Here is a 17,204-nt window from a genome sequence, read left to right as displayed (position 1 = left end):
GCTTTTCTAGTCTGACTTTCAGCCCATTTTTCTATCTTTATCTTTTCTTCAAGAACTGTAAGTGGAAGTGAAAGTATCATAATGTATTGGAAAGTGCTTGTGATACACTGTGGAACATTGCCTGTTTCCCAAACTGCAGACAAAGATATTTTAATGGTATCTCAGCACTGGTCTGAACTATGAATTGTGCAATACTACTGTAATTCCAACTAATACCTCTAAAGTGAGTGAGTTTAAGCTTGATAGATTAGTTCAAAAACACAACAGCTGGTCCAAGATTTTCTGAAGCTACGAAAATAAAATATGCTGATTTTGATAGAAGTGGGAAGAAAAAAAATAAATAAACACTATGTTTAAACTTATTAAATGCTTTTTTCTTTTCTTTCTTCCTTTTTTTTTTTTTCCACTGCTTCATGCTGAAAATATGAGATGGCAGCCATAGTGACTTGCTAAAAGAGAATACAAAACATTTTATTTAATGCTTGCCCAAAGCTCTGGAACACTAAACTCAATGAATCAATGACTACTTTTTTTGAGTAGCTTTTCCTATATAAAAAGTTAAAACAATATTTTTCAAAAGGATCGTTATTACCAGTGAGAGGGATAAGAGCTTTCCATTCTCAATAGGTGAACCATGTATTTAGGTGCTTAAATATTAGGTAAAATGTTCAACTCGGGTGACCAGTGAACATAGGACCACTCTGGCAGATAGAAAGGTTATCTGCCCTTTGCCCAATTGTCTTTGCTCTCTAGAATAAGTAACCCATAGCTTATAACTAACTGTTTTAATGGACACAACAAATCATTCTAATTAGTGTATAATTCTAGTTGGTTGTGTTCATTTTATTATATTTCTTAACTGCTATTGTGTTGTTATACAGACAGGTTTTGTCTGTTTTCTTTTTATTTTCTCTCATTATATACTTCTAAGATGAATGTAAATGTGATAAAGACCTATTTTTCGTGCTAATAAACAACTTACACTATTGAGAAACATCTGAATTGTTGCCAAATTCACATCAAACTCAGTATTGCTTAATTTTATTTTATTGTGCTATGCAAACTGTTTTAAGGTTACAGAGAATGCCTACTGTATGTATGGTGCCTCATGGAGGTTAGACTTTTATCACACTTTAGCAAACATGAAACAATTGATCAATAATATTATTACTACTGCTTGATTGTGGTAGGCCTTATATGTGTACAGAACTCTGCCCAGCTTCTCAAATGGCTCACAAAAGAACCTGAAGTGAAAACAGCCTCTGCATTCATGCCTGATGCTCTTAACAGCTGTGAGAGAAAATAAAAAAAAAAAATCCATTGACAAATTTTCACAGAATCACAGAATGGTTGAAGTTGGAAGGGACCTGTGGGGGTCATCTTGTCCAACCCCCCTGTTCAAACAGGGTCACCTAGAGCAGGTTGCCCAGGATCGTGTCCAGGCAGCTTTTGAATATCTCCACATAGGGAGACTGTACAACCTTTCCACATCCACTTAAACCCTTTTACAGTCTGAAAATCAGTGATTAGAACTACTTGCAGATATTAAAATGAAGATCCCATCTCAAATTAATTTCTGACCTATTCATTCAACTCATTCTATATGCATAATTATGTGCCTAACCACAATGTGTACTGGAATTGTGACCTGTTAACATTTGTACTATATTTAAATTTTTGCATTGAAGAAGACAAAGCACCAGTATAGTGTGCCTTAAGCAACAAGGCATTCCCTTTGCATGTACAAAAGAGATGATAAAGTGAACTTACAATACACAGAGTGCTTCCGCATAAATTTTTCAGTATTTGTCATGGATACTGGACACATGGGCTTCAATACTATTTATCCTTCCTGTTGTCTGAAGTCTTTACTTTTTATTTTTTTTTTAACAATGAAGTAATCAGTGAAAAGTTTTGGTGCTCTGAAAACCTGTGAGGAAAAAATAAAAGAAAAAAGAAAAAAATCAGTGCAGCTTCATATAAAGTCAACAAACTCAAAGGTCATAAGATAATCAGTGCTTTCTTATGTTATGGGACTCATCTTTAGTTCAAGGTTCTACCTAGTGCTTAGGTGAACAACTACATCTAGAGACTTACTTTTCATTACTTTGTCAGAGGCATAAATATGAAACCTGTCAAACTGTACTGGCAAGAGCTATGTTGCACCAAATACAGCTAGACTAGACTTGCTATCATCTACTGGTTTTACTGCAAACTCAATAAATTACCCAAGGTATAAAAATGTTGTCCAAAACATCCGCTTGGGCAGTATTCATAGTGAGGAGTGAGGTTTTCCAGAATATTTGAAAAACCCAGGGTCCAACAGTGCTTCCATTAAGACCAATGTCTAAATTCTACTTCAAAGACAGCTGGAGCCATGATGCATTAACCAGAATAAAGAAGACTTAACTAAAATAAAAGAGCCTAAGCATACCTGAAAATCAAAAGGTAGCTCTCTATTCCTCAGTGATAATGAGGTGGGTCTTTTTTTTCTTTGTTTGTTTGGTTGGTTTTGGAAAGATTTCTAATTTGGGAGCTATCCAGCTATTCATACATTATTATGTTTAGATATTATTTATTATTCAGATGCTAAAAATACAAGTGTAGAGAACAATGACAGAAGGGTCTGATACAATAACAAATTACATCCCATTACTCATGAAAATGTGGCTGCTAATCAGTGAGTATAAATGCTTCCTGGTGCCTGTGGCAAAATGCCATTTTAAAGGCTATTCTCTTTTCTCCACTTGGAAGTGAGGTCTTTGGCAGTCTATCCCAAACTACAACAAAGGAAAACTCTCTAGACACTAGAATGTGAGTCTGTATGGCCTAGGAAAAGTGAAAAAAGCTTTACAAAATGTATTATTTGTTTTTTTGGTCCCCTTTTTGATTGTTCTCTGCCCATGTCACACCTCCCTGAGTATGAAACAGGTTAATACACTCTTTTGGGTATGATCAGGTTCTTGCAAGTCAGACATTCTGCTTATATTTAAGATCACTGTACCAATTCCTGCCCTCACTCTTTTCTTTCTCCAGACCTAACTTATTACTGAATAAACAACACAGTTCCCTGCTGTGTAACAATAAAGAATTATTCTGACACTGTAATCAAGGAGAGGAAAAATACTTTTGCAGAGTTACAAAGATAATATCCAGGAACTTGCTAGCTCAGACTTGCAATTCATTTAGTCTGGTGGTGGATTATTGCATATAATGTTGCATATAACAGAGGCAGCTAATAGAGGCATCAATTCATGCAGAAGGGCACACAGGAGGGGGTGTCGGGGGGGGACAACCTGAAACTCTGCTGAGGACATTATATGTGCTGCTCAGCAGTGGTGGTGACACGCTGCAGGGCACAGTCCCCAGCAGCCCCTTGCAGGGGCTCAAACATTGCAAAAAGACTGATGATGCTTGAGCCTTGGACAGTTCTCTCTGCTACTCTTCACATGCCAGAAAAAACCTGAAGCATATCAAGCTTGACTATACTATATGGCGCTGGGGGTGACGATCAAGAGCATGAGACTTAGGTAGTTTTCTCCTCAGCCTGCTGGTGACTTGCAGTTGTTGTGAGATCAACAACCAGTTGAGTAGCAGGTGTTGGAAATAAGGATTCTTTTTTAAAATTATTATTATTATTTATTTTTTTACCCTGAGACTCTCTTCAAAAATTGAGGACTTCTGGGAACAGACAGGGTCCACCTTAAAAAGTGGGTCAAAACTATTTTTGCCAACAGGCTGTGCAAATTAGAGAGGTGAGCTTCAAAGTAGGAACAACAGGGGAGAGAGGCAACAACTCACAAGCAGACCATGTTGGCAAACAAATATTGAAGGGTGATGTGAACTGCAGTATCCTTGTGATCAAGAAATCAGTGCTGAAAGAGGTCCATTTCAAGTGTAAGCACAGAAATAAGGGAGTGCCTCCAAGAAAAGAACGTATCATGGAGAAGGCACTTGTACCTTTTCTGGGAAATGAGCACAACTGGGTGTCTCTCTGAAGTGCCTGTACAATAAAGTGTGTAGCATGGGGAGCAAACGAGGAATTAGATGGCAGTGTACAGTTGCAGGGCTATGAACTCATCACAGAGGCAGGGTGGGATAATCCACACAAGTGAAGTGCTGCAGTAGGTGGATACAGATTCCACTTTAGGAAGGACAGGACGGCAAGAAGGGAGAGTCAGCCTTTATGTGAGAGAAGCAGGAATGCATGGAGATCTGCCCTGAGATGGATGATGAGGCAGCTGAGAACTTGTGGGTCAGCAGTCGAAGGCAGACCAAAGTGGGTTATGCTGTGTGCCTGCTGCAGACTGCCTAATAAAGTAGGTGAGGCCTTCTTCAGAGAACTTGGAGTAGTCTCACGTTTGCAGGCTCAGGTCCTCATGAGGGACTTGAACAACCACAGTATCTGAGACAGCACAAAAGGCACCAGCAATCCAAGACACACTAGTGTTGTACCTCAAGCATCAATACTGGGGCCAGTACTGTTTAGTGTTTTTATTAATGACTTAGATGATGGGACAGTGTGCCCCCTCACCAGGTTTGGACATGATACTAAACCTGGGAGTTTTTCAGGTTTATCTGAGCTTATCAGGTGCCATGACAGCATAAACTATATGGTTATTCTGCTATTCAGAGGAATGTTAACAGGCTTGGTGGGGAGAGAGGAATCTCATGAGGTACAACAAAGGGAAAAACAAAGGCTGGAAAACAGCTTTGTCAAAAAGGACCTGTGGGTCCTGGCAGACAACAAGTTGAACATGAGGCCCAGGCCCATGTGCCCTTGTGGCACAGAAGACCAACAGCCTCGTGGACCGTACTAGGAAGAGCATTGCCAGCAGGTCGCAGGATATGATCCTTCCCCTCTGCTCAGCCCTAATGAGCTGCCTCTGGAGTGATGTGTTTAGGTCTGGGCTCCCCAGTACAAGACAGACATACTGGAGCGGGCCCAGCAAAGGACTGAAAAGATGACTGAAAGACTGGAGCTTCTGTCATACAAGGACAGACTGAGAAAGTTGTGACTGATTATTCTGGAGGAGAAATGGCTCAGGGGTGATCTTCAGTGTATATAAATGTCGGGGGGGGGGCGGGGAGTAAAGAAGACAGAGCCAGACTTTTCTCCGTGGAACCAAATGATAAGAGGCAATGAGCACAAACTAAAATACAGCAAACTCTGTTTAAACACAAGAGAAAAAAAAAATACTGTGAGGGTGACTGAGCACCTGCAGAAGTTTCCTAGAGAGTTTGTAGAGTCTCCGTCCCTGGAGATATTCAAAACCTGACTGGACACAGCCCTAACCAACCTGCTCTCTCTGAGCCTATTTTGAGCAGGAGTTCAGAGTAGACAATCTCCAAAGAGGCCTGCCAAGCTCAACTTCCTCTATGATTCTCTGATATAGTAGCAACAGTGATACATGCAGCCTGCCAATGTACATGCAGAACAGTTTGTACAGTATAAACAAGTATGGAGCTTGAAAAACATTTACATCAGTAAATCTGGAGGTGAATATAATATACCTGAAAACAAATATAATGAGAAAATATCACATGGACTATAGCGGTAACCTGTTTAAACTACTCTTAGAGTCAGAGGGGAAAGGCAAGGGGAATGGAAAGAAACAGTTATAGCTTGCCATCAAAGCAGACACAATCAACAGCGTGAGTTTATTAGGTGTCATGACAGTAATAAAAATGAAGTATATAATAGGGTGTATTTTATCACACATTTTCCTTTTTATAAGCTATGCTATATAGAAGAGATGCTGCATGCCTTCCCCCGCCCCCCCCCCCCCCCAAAAAAAAAAAAAAGGTGCTGATTTCTTCCTCTGCCCTTCGGCATGCCTCTATTTTATGAATTTTCAGTTCCTGAGTCACCAGTCCCAAGGCTTCCCTTACGCTCCTTAATACTATGCACGTTTTCAGAAAGATGCAAGAAAACTCTCAGGGGGTTTGTTTGTTCTTGTTAGGGAATATATATAAGTGCATATATATAAATGTATAAATTGTACACAAATTTATATACATAAAATGTATAAATATGACAGGACACTTTTTAATGGCCAGCAACTAGCTAAATAGCTACAAGATATAGATAGATGTTTTCATATATAAATATAAATTATCCACAGATATAAATAATATATATAATGTCTAACAAATTTCTGGATGTTTTCACTCTCACTATACATATTTGATTATTTTCTGAATCCCACAAATCTATTTACCATAGAAACTCTTAATGACAGAATGACAGAGAGTTCCATGGGTTAATTGCAATGTGTACAAAGTAAAGTGTTTACTGTAGTTCTAAGCATATTGCTTCTATATCACTGAACTAGAGCTTTTAGTGTATAATGAAAGGTAAATCAAAATAGTCTTTTCCTTCTCTTTATCCTTTTGCAACCCTACCATATAGTCTTTACTGTAATTTCTCCCTATCTCTTTTTCCATATCTTTACCTCTTCCATCTCTCTCCATATAACTGTCCATCATATTCCTATGATATTTCATCATACAGAACTGTATCCTCTGGCTTACCCTTTCTAGAGACAGGATAATGAAACCCAAACACAGCACTCAAGACAACTGCATAATGCATGTTAGAGTTGCCCCATTTCTGAGGAACACAAGAAGGATATTATTTTGGGATCACTAATGCACACTGAGCCAATGTTTAATGAGCTGTATAGGTGTTGTTTTTTGTTGTTATTTGTTTTTTTACACATTGATGCAGTTAGCATTAAACTCAGGAATTTGTATGATTTGGAATCAGTGACTGTAAGCCTGCCACTGGCCTTCGAGTCAGATCACACTCATTCAGCTTGCAGTGTATGGGCTATGCTAATTTACCTTGTAAACTGGAAACCTCAGCAAAGTGACAGTTGTCCTTCCTTTTGTCCTTCATTTCTCTCATCTATGAATTTTCAGTTGTCACACAAGCAATCCCAGAGCTGCCCTTAAAATCTTTACATCATTCAGAGCTGGAGAAACTCATGTAGAGCCACTTGGTGCACCTCCATGACCTTCCTACAGGTTCCTGGACCTCTGTTTTTTTGCTTGCACATCCTAGGAGCCCTCTGCTTGAATAGAGAAGCACACACATAATTATGCTTAGGGCATGCATATGAGCACTCACAAGTTGGCTGAAACTGCACATCTTGGATGTGCACGAGTATTCTCAGCCTCGTCACTAATGGGCAAAGCCACAGCACTGAAAGATATAGAAAGAAATTAATGCTTTCATATTTCCAACAATCTAGGAAATCAACACATAATAACACATTCTTTCAGCAATAAGTAGATGTTTGATGGGAAGATATGAACAGAGATAGTAAGTGTTGCCAGAATAAGAAACCAATTAAGCAATGTCCATATGGATTACATTGTGAGCACAGCAAGATGTAGAGCAGAGGGATTGAGTGCCATATGGAGTGTAGACAGTGATCCCATCTGGGTGTTTTCTTTACTAAAGAGACCCACAATTTTATTATACTCATTCTGAGCTTCAAATTATACACATCTTAAAAATGTTTGAATTATTTTTATTTTATTGTGATTCATTTATGGATACACACTTCAGTTGGAAGCGTGCAGATTTCAGTTATAAAGAATAAATCTCTGTTACTGAGATTCAGTAATGTAGGGTGAGACTGAAAGTTCTCTGGCAGTCAGTAGCAGGAGAGCAAAAAGCTGTAATACCATGGGAACAGAGCAGGAAGAAAATTGTGTAAGGGCACAGTTATGTCCCTACATCTTTCCCTACACTCCAGGGGGAAATTAACCTGCATTTTTTCTCAACTTGCTCCCATTTCTTGCTCTATTTTTCTAGTTTCTACATATCAGCTTTGTTTGTTTGAGTTAATTCTCCATTCAGTTAATTCTCCATTCAAGGGAGAGTAAGGAAAGACAACTCAGTCATCAAATGCTCTGCAACGTCTTTCTTAGGTGTCCTGCCCAGAGGAAAAATAAATCCCCATACAACTGCTTGCACAGGATAAGCCACAACATTTTCCTTAAATAAAGCAACGGACTCCTGTATCTCCAAAATATGGAATGCGCTTTTTTTTTTTTTTTTTAAACGGAGGACATTTTAGTGAGCCCATTTAATTTTGCACTCACACAATCAATTACACATCTCAGCTGAACTTTTAAAATCAGCATATCAGGCTCTGAAGCACTTACCTGATCATGCCTGGAGTCCTAATGCTTTACTTATTGCTGGAGCTGCATGTTTCTTAATGATAAATTAGTGTGTTGCCCCTAGACAGTTCATTAACATAAGGGCTGAAAAACATGCATTTTCTCTTTCAGCACAGAATGTATACAACCAATTTTAGAGCATTCAATGCTGTTAGCTTCATCCATTTTTACATGCCCTACCCACCATCAAAAGGAACACAGCACTGAGGCAAAATGGCAAAGATCATACTTACTTGCTCCTATGACTAACCACAGGAAGTCCAGCTTCTGTATCCAGCCCACTTTCAAGGAATTAGTCAGTGATTGCTCAGAGACCCAAAGACCAAGAGATAAAATGAGTTTTGTGGAGTTTTCACCACGACCAATACTTACGTCAGGATAGATATAATGTGCTGAATTAAACATGTTTATCTTCATTCAGAATATATAAGGACCTTTCTTCATTTTCCAGACTTAATATGGTTTCTGTGCTCATGGACCAAAATATATGCAAAATAATTCCCTGCTTAAAAACAAAATCACCAAATGAGACGGTAATATCCAGCTACCAACTGCAGTTTGAATTTCAGATGACTGAATTTCACTTTTCACCAGCTCAAGGGCATCAAGAACTTTCTGTCTCACGCTTCTCATTTCAGTGTGCTTGATAAATTGCAGTGGACAGTAATAAGAAACTGGAACTTTTTGAATGTGGCGCCATGATAACGTCAAATACAGTAGGAAAGGCAAGTAGTGGGCACGTTTGAAGATACATTTCAGAAAAAAAATGTCTAGGTTCAACACGACAGCAATAGCATCAGTGTTGCTTTTTATAAACATAGCTGCAAGAATAGTGATCTGACTGCAAGCTTGAGGCGCTACAAGTTTTGCTTCACAAAAAAAAAATCTTTCACAGAAGTAGTAATGAGTTTCTAAACAGTAAAAAAAAAAATGTTTTGAAATAGGAATATGGAGACCATTCTTATATAGGTTTTCTGTAACAGAAAAGAAATGTGAAAGCAATTTAGGAGATATATGGGGGAATATGCATGTTATTCTTGTTACCTTTCTAGAGTGACCAGAATACCACAATAAATCATTTATAGATGTGTGAATCCATTGGAAACATCTGTCATTCACAAAACATGTAAAGAAAATTACTTGCTACATCTGTAAGTATAGCAACTAGTTTTGCAAACACTTGGTATTCCTGTCTTATAGGCTTTCAGCAGGTTCCCTTGGCCCAGGATGTCTCTCATCTAAGGCACAGCCTCAAGAAGGGATCTATCTAGGCTAAGTTTTTCCTTTATCAGAGCAGGTATGATGTAAGCCAGAGGCTTATAGACTAGCTTGAATCCTTTGAAGTAACTGGAAGTAAATTCCAATGGGATTTGCATCAAAAACTAAGCATATCCTACATATTACCATTAAAAAGCCCCAGTGATACCGAGTACATTTATATGGTACTGTATTTGTACTTCAAGTTAAAATCTTTGTGTTTATGTTTTCCTATGATTTTCATATCAAATAAAATACTCAGTAATTTCTCATGTAAAATCTCCTTCCACAAGGTTTCCAGTTTTATTAGTTTTCTTTAGCCATTTGAAATGTCAGGTGGATCTGTTTTCTTACAAAAACTCTTTTCATATATAAAACTTTACTTATGGTTTTCCAATAAAAACTAGCAAAAGTAGTTACCATATGCCAGTATAGTACCCAGAAATAGGTAACAAATATTATCTATAAAAGTATTGCGTTATTTGTCCTGTGTATTGTTTTTCTGCTATGTCATAGAATCATAGAATGGTTTGGGTTGGAAGGGACCTTAAAGATCATCTAATTCCAACCCCCCTGCCATGGGCAGGGACACCTTTCACAAGACCAGGTCACCCAAAGCCCCGTCCAACCTGGTCTTGAACAATTCCAGGGATGGGGCATCCACAGCTTCTCTGGGCCACCTGTTCTAGTGCCTCACCATGCTTCACAGTGAAGAATTTCTTCCTAATATCTAATCTAAAACTACCCTATTTTAGTTTAAAGCCATTACTCTTTGTCCGATCACTACATTCCCTGACAGAGTCCCTCCCCAGCTTTCCTGTAGGCCCCCCTTTAGGTACTGGAAGACCACTATATGGTCTCCCTGGAGCCTTCTCTTCTGCAGGCTGAACCACCCCAATTCCTTCAGCCTGCCTTCATAGGAAGAGTGCTCCAGCCCCTTGATCATCTTCATGGCCCTCATCTGGACTCATTCTGATAGGTCCATGTCCTTCTGTTGGGTGCCCTAGAGCTGAACACAGTACTCTAGGTGGGGTCTCATGAGATCAGAGTAGAGGGGGAGAATCACCTCCCTTGGCCTGCTGGTCATGCTTCTTTTGATGTCAATCTACTATTTTGCACTTACTATTGATTGTTCTATTTAGTTCATACTCCCTGAGCTTCTTCAGTTTTTGTTGTTTCGTTTGTTCATGGGGGGAAGGTTGTTTGATTTGTTTGGTTGTGGTGCTTTTTGTTGTTGTTGTTTTTAACTACAGAACAAAAAGCAAGTTCACTCTTTAGAAAGTATAACCATAAAAGGAATCAACTAGAACATTTTAAGATCAAATCTATGACAATGGAAAAACCAGGCCTGCAAAGAAAACAGAACACTGCCATCAGAACCATAGAAGGAAAAAACTCTCAAAACAAAGAACAGAATGTTAAAGATGTACGAAATTTTTATCACTGAATATGAACAAAGGTCATATTCCAGGCCAGAAAACTATGAGTTCAATGCAAAATTACAGACATACTAGACATTCATTTTGATGACTTCAAAAAAAAAAAGTTTGAACTTCACCTAAAGCAGTTCTAATTTCCAGTCTAGTCATCACCCAACAACAAAACATCTCACTCAATATGCAACTCTAAAACCAACACAGAAGGCTGAAAATATACTTTGTTGTGAGTCTTTTTTTGTTTGTTTGTTTTGTTTTTTCCCTAGCCTTTTCTTCCTCTTTTTCTTGCATTCTTTACAATGAAATTGTTCCAGCTGTGGTAAATGTTGTTCAGGCATGGATCGGCAATATATTTTGCACTTTGATGTTCATAAGTATACATTTCTTTCCAAAAGAACATTTATTGCATTCTGATTGGCAGTTAGTGACACATTTTCTAGAAGAAATATATTTTATATTTAGCTTGCTTTCCCAGTTTCCACTTTTCTCTATAACTAGATTATTTTCCTTTTTATTTATGGGTTTGTGGTTTTTTTCCCCGCACTTATTTGTACATCTTCAGCCTTACCTACTACAAACTACCAGTCCAGCTCTTTCATTTATTTTCTTTAGATAAAACTGTGAATCAAATTCTATATTTTTATTCTAATAATTTCATACTTCTTCAAAAAAACATCAAAGCACACTTTGATCAAATGGAAAATGATCAAAGACTAAGCTTGTTTAAAAAAAAAAAAAGGTGGAGATTCTTGTGTTTTTCTTCACTTTTATCTTAGCTCCCTGCTTTGATTATGTGTTTTATTATATGAAGAAGGTTGATGGTCGAATAATGTAACACAGAAATTGAGAGCCAATGGAAGTATAAGTATTACTGAAGTGCTTGACCATTTCACGGTCATGTTTTTAGTGCAATGCTGGCTTGTGGAACAAAAAGAGTTATATTTCTCATGTATACACATAGGTTTCCACCTCAGGTTAAATGGGACTTTCATTTCCAAAAGGATCTACCAGTAGTAAAATAATGCTGCCTGTACATTCCGGTTTAACCCTGTAATGCAATGGAGTCCCAAGTACTTCAAGAGGCTGATGCAACCATTTTGTGTTGCTAGTACTAAACTAGCCTGTGGATCCAGCCTACACAACTTCTGTGTAGGTCCATCTCTACTTTTGCAATACTACCACTTGCATTACAGCTAAGGTCGCTTCAGATGTTAATTCAAATATAGACAGTTTGAATTATCACCACATTGAAGATAAGCCATAAAACTGATAAATAAAAAGAATGAAAAATAATTATTGGTTATTTTCATTAATTTCTTAATATGTACTTTTCTAGTCTTGGATTAGAGTCTCGTATCTATTTTTTTTTCTAAATGTACATGAAATCAAAGTTGTCATCATATGTTCTGTACACAATTCCTACATGTATATATTACAAAGAATGTTTTAGGAAGGAATTAAAGCAATCCCTTTAAAATAACAATAGAATCAACACATTTCTCAAGTGTAAGAATTTATATTTTAGTCTTGGCTTATGATTTTTTTCGATGCTTACCAAACATTACTATATCGTTATTAATTCAACCACAAATACAGAAAATGGGGATGATATGTGAGGGACATGTGAAAATGGGGGATGTGTGTCAAAACAAAGTGTTCAGGCAGGCTTACCTTCTGAAAATGATCTGAAAGGAAGAAAACAGTTATTTTGTAAATCTTCAAATCTTCAGAATGTTAATGAAATCTAAAGTTTTTGAACAGGTGTTACCTACACAGCCAGAAAGTTCAGGGTGACCAAGTAGTCAAATAAATAAATAAACAGCAGGGGAAAAAAAAAAAAAAAAAAAAAAAAAGCTGTGATTTTCTCTAGATTATTTACATAGTCCCAGCAGAGGATTAACATTGCCTTATTCCACTCTCACCTTGTCCTATCACATTTTTAGTACCACTTGCCCCTGAATCTTACACCTTAGCCCATCAACACACTTTTAACCCTTACACTCACATTTCACAACCTTGATCATCCTTTAACCACCATAATAGAACTGATTTAATAATCTTTTTCTGCCATACCTGGATGGGAAACAGTGAATAAAAACAGGTGGGTTTACAGATGTATAGCGGGGGGTAGATCTTTGCTGGGAGAACTCCATCTGATTTCTCAGAGATGAAATGCAGTTTGAAAGATGACTTGATCATAGCTTCTAAGTATTCACCTAAAGAAAAAGACTGGCAGTTAATCTAGCAAAGGGAACATAAGAAAGAGGATTAATCACCAGAGTCAGAAAAAAAATAAAACTAAAGTGCAAATTATTAACCATATTTTATGTGCTATATGACTGTAATTAATTATCAAGGAAATTTATCATTATACAGTTCTTAATATCTACATTTTACCTAGTAACTGCTCTTTTGGAAAATGGCCTCAATCTAGTGCTATCAATTGTTGACAAAATACAACGATAACTGGTTGAAATGTAAAATCCTGTGATATACAGGAGTCAACAAAATACATTCATATATAGAAAAAGATCAGGGAAAGTGTGAATTTGGTAACAAGTGGACAAAAATATTAATATATTATAGCGAATGCTGAGAAAGCTGAAACGTGTCACATTTTTCATCAGCCTTCATTAAAACAATAATTTGCAAGCATGTAGCTACCTAATATTAATTAATAGTAACAACAAAAAAGTGGTAAGATACCAGGGAATGAAAAGTTTAGAGTTACATATTTTCAAAACTTTGTGACTTGTTGAACTTCTTCCTGAGATATTTAAAGGACATGCTGAAAAATCTTTTTACAAATCATCAAGGAAGAGTGAAGCACCAAAAAAATTGGAAAATAATAAGTTATTGTTAGTAAATGTTAATGTATTATTAGTGAATATAGTAAGTAATAGTATAGTATAGTAAGTATGTGTGTATATATATATATATAGTAAGCATAGTATAGTAAGTTAATGGGAGGGGAAAAATGAGCATAAGGAAACTAAAGAAATATAGCCAGCTTGTGCTCAGTTCTGAGAAAACCGTGACATAAATATTCCAGCAAGTTATTTGCAAACATTCTGCAGAAGCAGTACGTATCATATACTACAACGTTATAAAATACTCTCATAAAAAGATGGGAAGCTGAGGTTGATTTAACTGCTAGATGCAAAACTAGTTGGATAACTCTAGTCATCTAGCATTTAACATAGTGAAATTCAAAGAGTGTTTTGGGGGACATACAGAAGCCTGTACTGAGTTAGGATCTATTCACTCACTTCATTAATTTACATTCATTAATTTACATTCATTAATTTACATGGATGGGGGAGCAGAGGGTGTTAAGTGTATTTGCACCAAGGTGAGAGGGACTGCACCTAAATTTCAGGACAATATACTGATGATAAAGTGAAAATTGGTGCAAGCCAACAATAGCCACATGCATATAGAACAGGTGAGACAGGATGGAAAAAAAAATGCCTAGGTAGCAGACCTGCAGAAAGGGATCTGAGAATTATAGAAGCATCAAAGGCTGAACACCTGTTCCCTGCTCTAATTATCAAGGCTACGGCCCTCATACAAATAGTGCAGGCTTGGTAACTGTGGTCCAAGAAAGTGAATTAACTGGATACAGCTTAGAGTATATCAGCAGGTGGTCAGAGGTCTAGGCAACAGAATATAAGAGACAAGACTGGACAGCTTTTTAACCTTAAAATAATAATAATAATTAATAAAAAAAATCTGAATCAGGTCATGAGGATAGCGTTAATTACGTAAAAGGCTGTGGAACAAAGGAAAAGTAATTTATTCCTGCCTTGCAGTGTTGTATGGGACAAGAAGCAGTGGAGCAGCAAATCTGCAGCAAAAAAAGGGTAGGATATTATGAAAGAACTGTGATGGTGAGTACTGAGGTGCTGGCACAGGTGACTAGTGAACCCACTATTAGAATGATTCACTGGTTGGATAATGTCCAGGTTTTGGATAAAGCTTAAACTTTGATATAGGTGATATTGGTATAGCTGGTGCAGCTTGTATAGTTATAATCCATGAAAAAATCCACAGTACCTGGAAAGATGAGGTTTACAAAGGTTGTATAGGTATAGTCACATCACTTGCATTTTAGTTTATGTAACAAGCAAATGCTGTGGCTACCTTTTGGAAGGTCAAGGGGCATTTTGTCAAACACACAAAGCAAGCAAAGGATCATATATGATATTCATATGACATTTCCACAAAACAGGAACTTAGTAATAATAATAAACCTATAAAATCCTATTAAAAGACCTTGAAGAAGACACCTGCAGAGAGCAGTTTTCTGCTAAATTTGCTAAAGCACTGGATTCACTCATCTGTATTTTATTAACTGAAGATAATTATATTTAAGATAGGCCACTTCATTAATAAGCTGTTTTAGAATTACTACTCAATAAAATAAGAATTCAGAGTTCTTCATAAAACTGGAAAAGTTTGACTTTGAAATTCCAAATACCAAAAGCAACAAGAGAAATATATATACATTTTTCTCTCAGCTTTTTGATGAAGAATTAAAAACTTACAAAGTTGTATATACACTATTTGACACAAACCAATTCAGTATGATTGAAGAGATATTCTGTGGTTTTCTGCATTAAAAATGCAAATAAGATGAAAAAGGTGTGCATGATGACCAAGTGCTTTTTTTCCAAGTACATACTTAACAATATAGCAAACTCAATTATTCCTCCCAATCTACATTTCATGCTTATATACACACAAAATCCATTGTCTAGTGCCCTCAATAGTTTTCAAAGTTGTTATTTACAGATTTTCAAGATGACATCAACGTAGCTATAACTTTTTGCTGGACTTCAGTTCATTAGTCTGTTCCTCCCTGTGGTAATTTCATTATGTCTTCAACCTATGTTCTAACTCCCACTGCTACAATTAGGTGTGAAATTTAGAGCTACCAGATTGTAAAGATATGCTACCTACTACTCAAGGGTAATTTAACCATTAATTAGTGGAGCAGCAGCTAACATTCCTCCCTTCTACTGAACAAGATCTTCAGAGCTCAAACTACCTCATCTCTAGGTGTATACTCTGTTAATCTCGAGGCTGAATGTTCCCATTAATCTCATACTGAATAAGAAGCCTTAAAAGCACCCTTTAAATTACCTCATAATTTCAGTGGAAATAAAATCTGGAGAGCTGGAATGAAAGATGCCATGGAAATCCACCATGGAGAGCAGTACCTCTATGGTTCTGGATGCTTTCACTTTGCTGCATCTGTTCATGGATGAAAAGCCTGAAGGGGCTGTACGCTGCATAAACACAAATATAAATTTTGTTTTTGAATTCAGTGGAACTACACTCATGGAGAATAAGTCTTTGGGGATTGGATTCTTCAAAGGCAGGGGAAATGAATGGGAAGACCACTTGCTCCTTCTGTTCTGGTGTTGCTATTCATCATCTGTATTTTACACATACAGAGCTTGCAGAGGGTCAGGAGTGGGGAGAATGAGTTGTGTTTTTTTTTTCTTTGAAGTATTTTTTCATCTTGTGGAGTTCACAATCCCATCCAAGCTGCCTCAACCCTTTTGTTAAGGTTACAGACAGGAAGTCTGGGAAAAGGAATTGAAGACCCCACTACCAGAACAAAACAGAATATCCCAAGTTGGACGGGAGACACAATGACTTTCAATTCCAACACCCGGCTCCATACAGGCCTACCTAAAAATCAAACCATATGTCTAAGAGCATTGTCCTGATGCTTTTTGAACTCCATCAGGCTTGGTGCTGTGACCACTTCCCTGGGGAGCCTGTCCCAGTGCCCGACCACCCTCTGGGTGCAGAACCTTTCCATAGCACCCAGCCTGACCCTCCCCTGTCCCAGCTCCATGCTGTTCCCTCAGGTCCTGTCGCTGTTCCCAGAGAGCAGAGCTCAGCGCCTGCCCCTCTGCTCCCCTCGTGAGGGAGCTGCAGGCCGCCATGAGGCCTCCCCTCAGCCTGCTCTGCTCTGGGCTGAACAAACCAAGGGACCTCAGCCCCTCCTCTTAAGTTTTGTCCTCCACCATCTTTGTTGCCCTCCTTTGGAGACGCTCCAATAGTTTTATGACCTTCTTACATTTTAGCACCCAGAACTGCACACAGGACTCAAGGTGAGGCTGCACCAGTGCAGAGTAGAGCTAGACAATCATTTTCCTCAGCAGTGGTTTTGCACTTATAATTACTGGGTACCAAGGTGATCAGGAGTAAATGCTGAGGGTGAAAGAGAGGAACCTAAGTATTACATTTCTTAAAAAGTGAGGTGCCTAAGTCAGGACACTGATCAGTAGTAACCAGATT

This window comes from Anser cygnoides, chromosome 4, assembly GCF_040182565.1.
Source record: "Anser cygnoides isolate HZ-2024a breed goose chromosome 4, Taihu_goose_T2T_genome, whole genome shotgun sequence".
Classification (NCBI taxonomy): domain Eukaryota; kingdom Metazoa; phylum Chordata; class Aves; order Anseriformes; family Anatidae; genus Anser; species Anser cygnoides.
The sequence above is the reverse complement of the archived record's forward strand: the minus strand, read 5'-3'. Positions refer to the sequence as shown.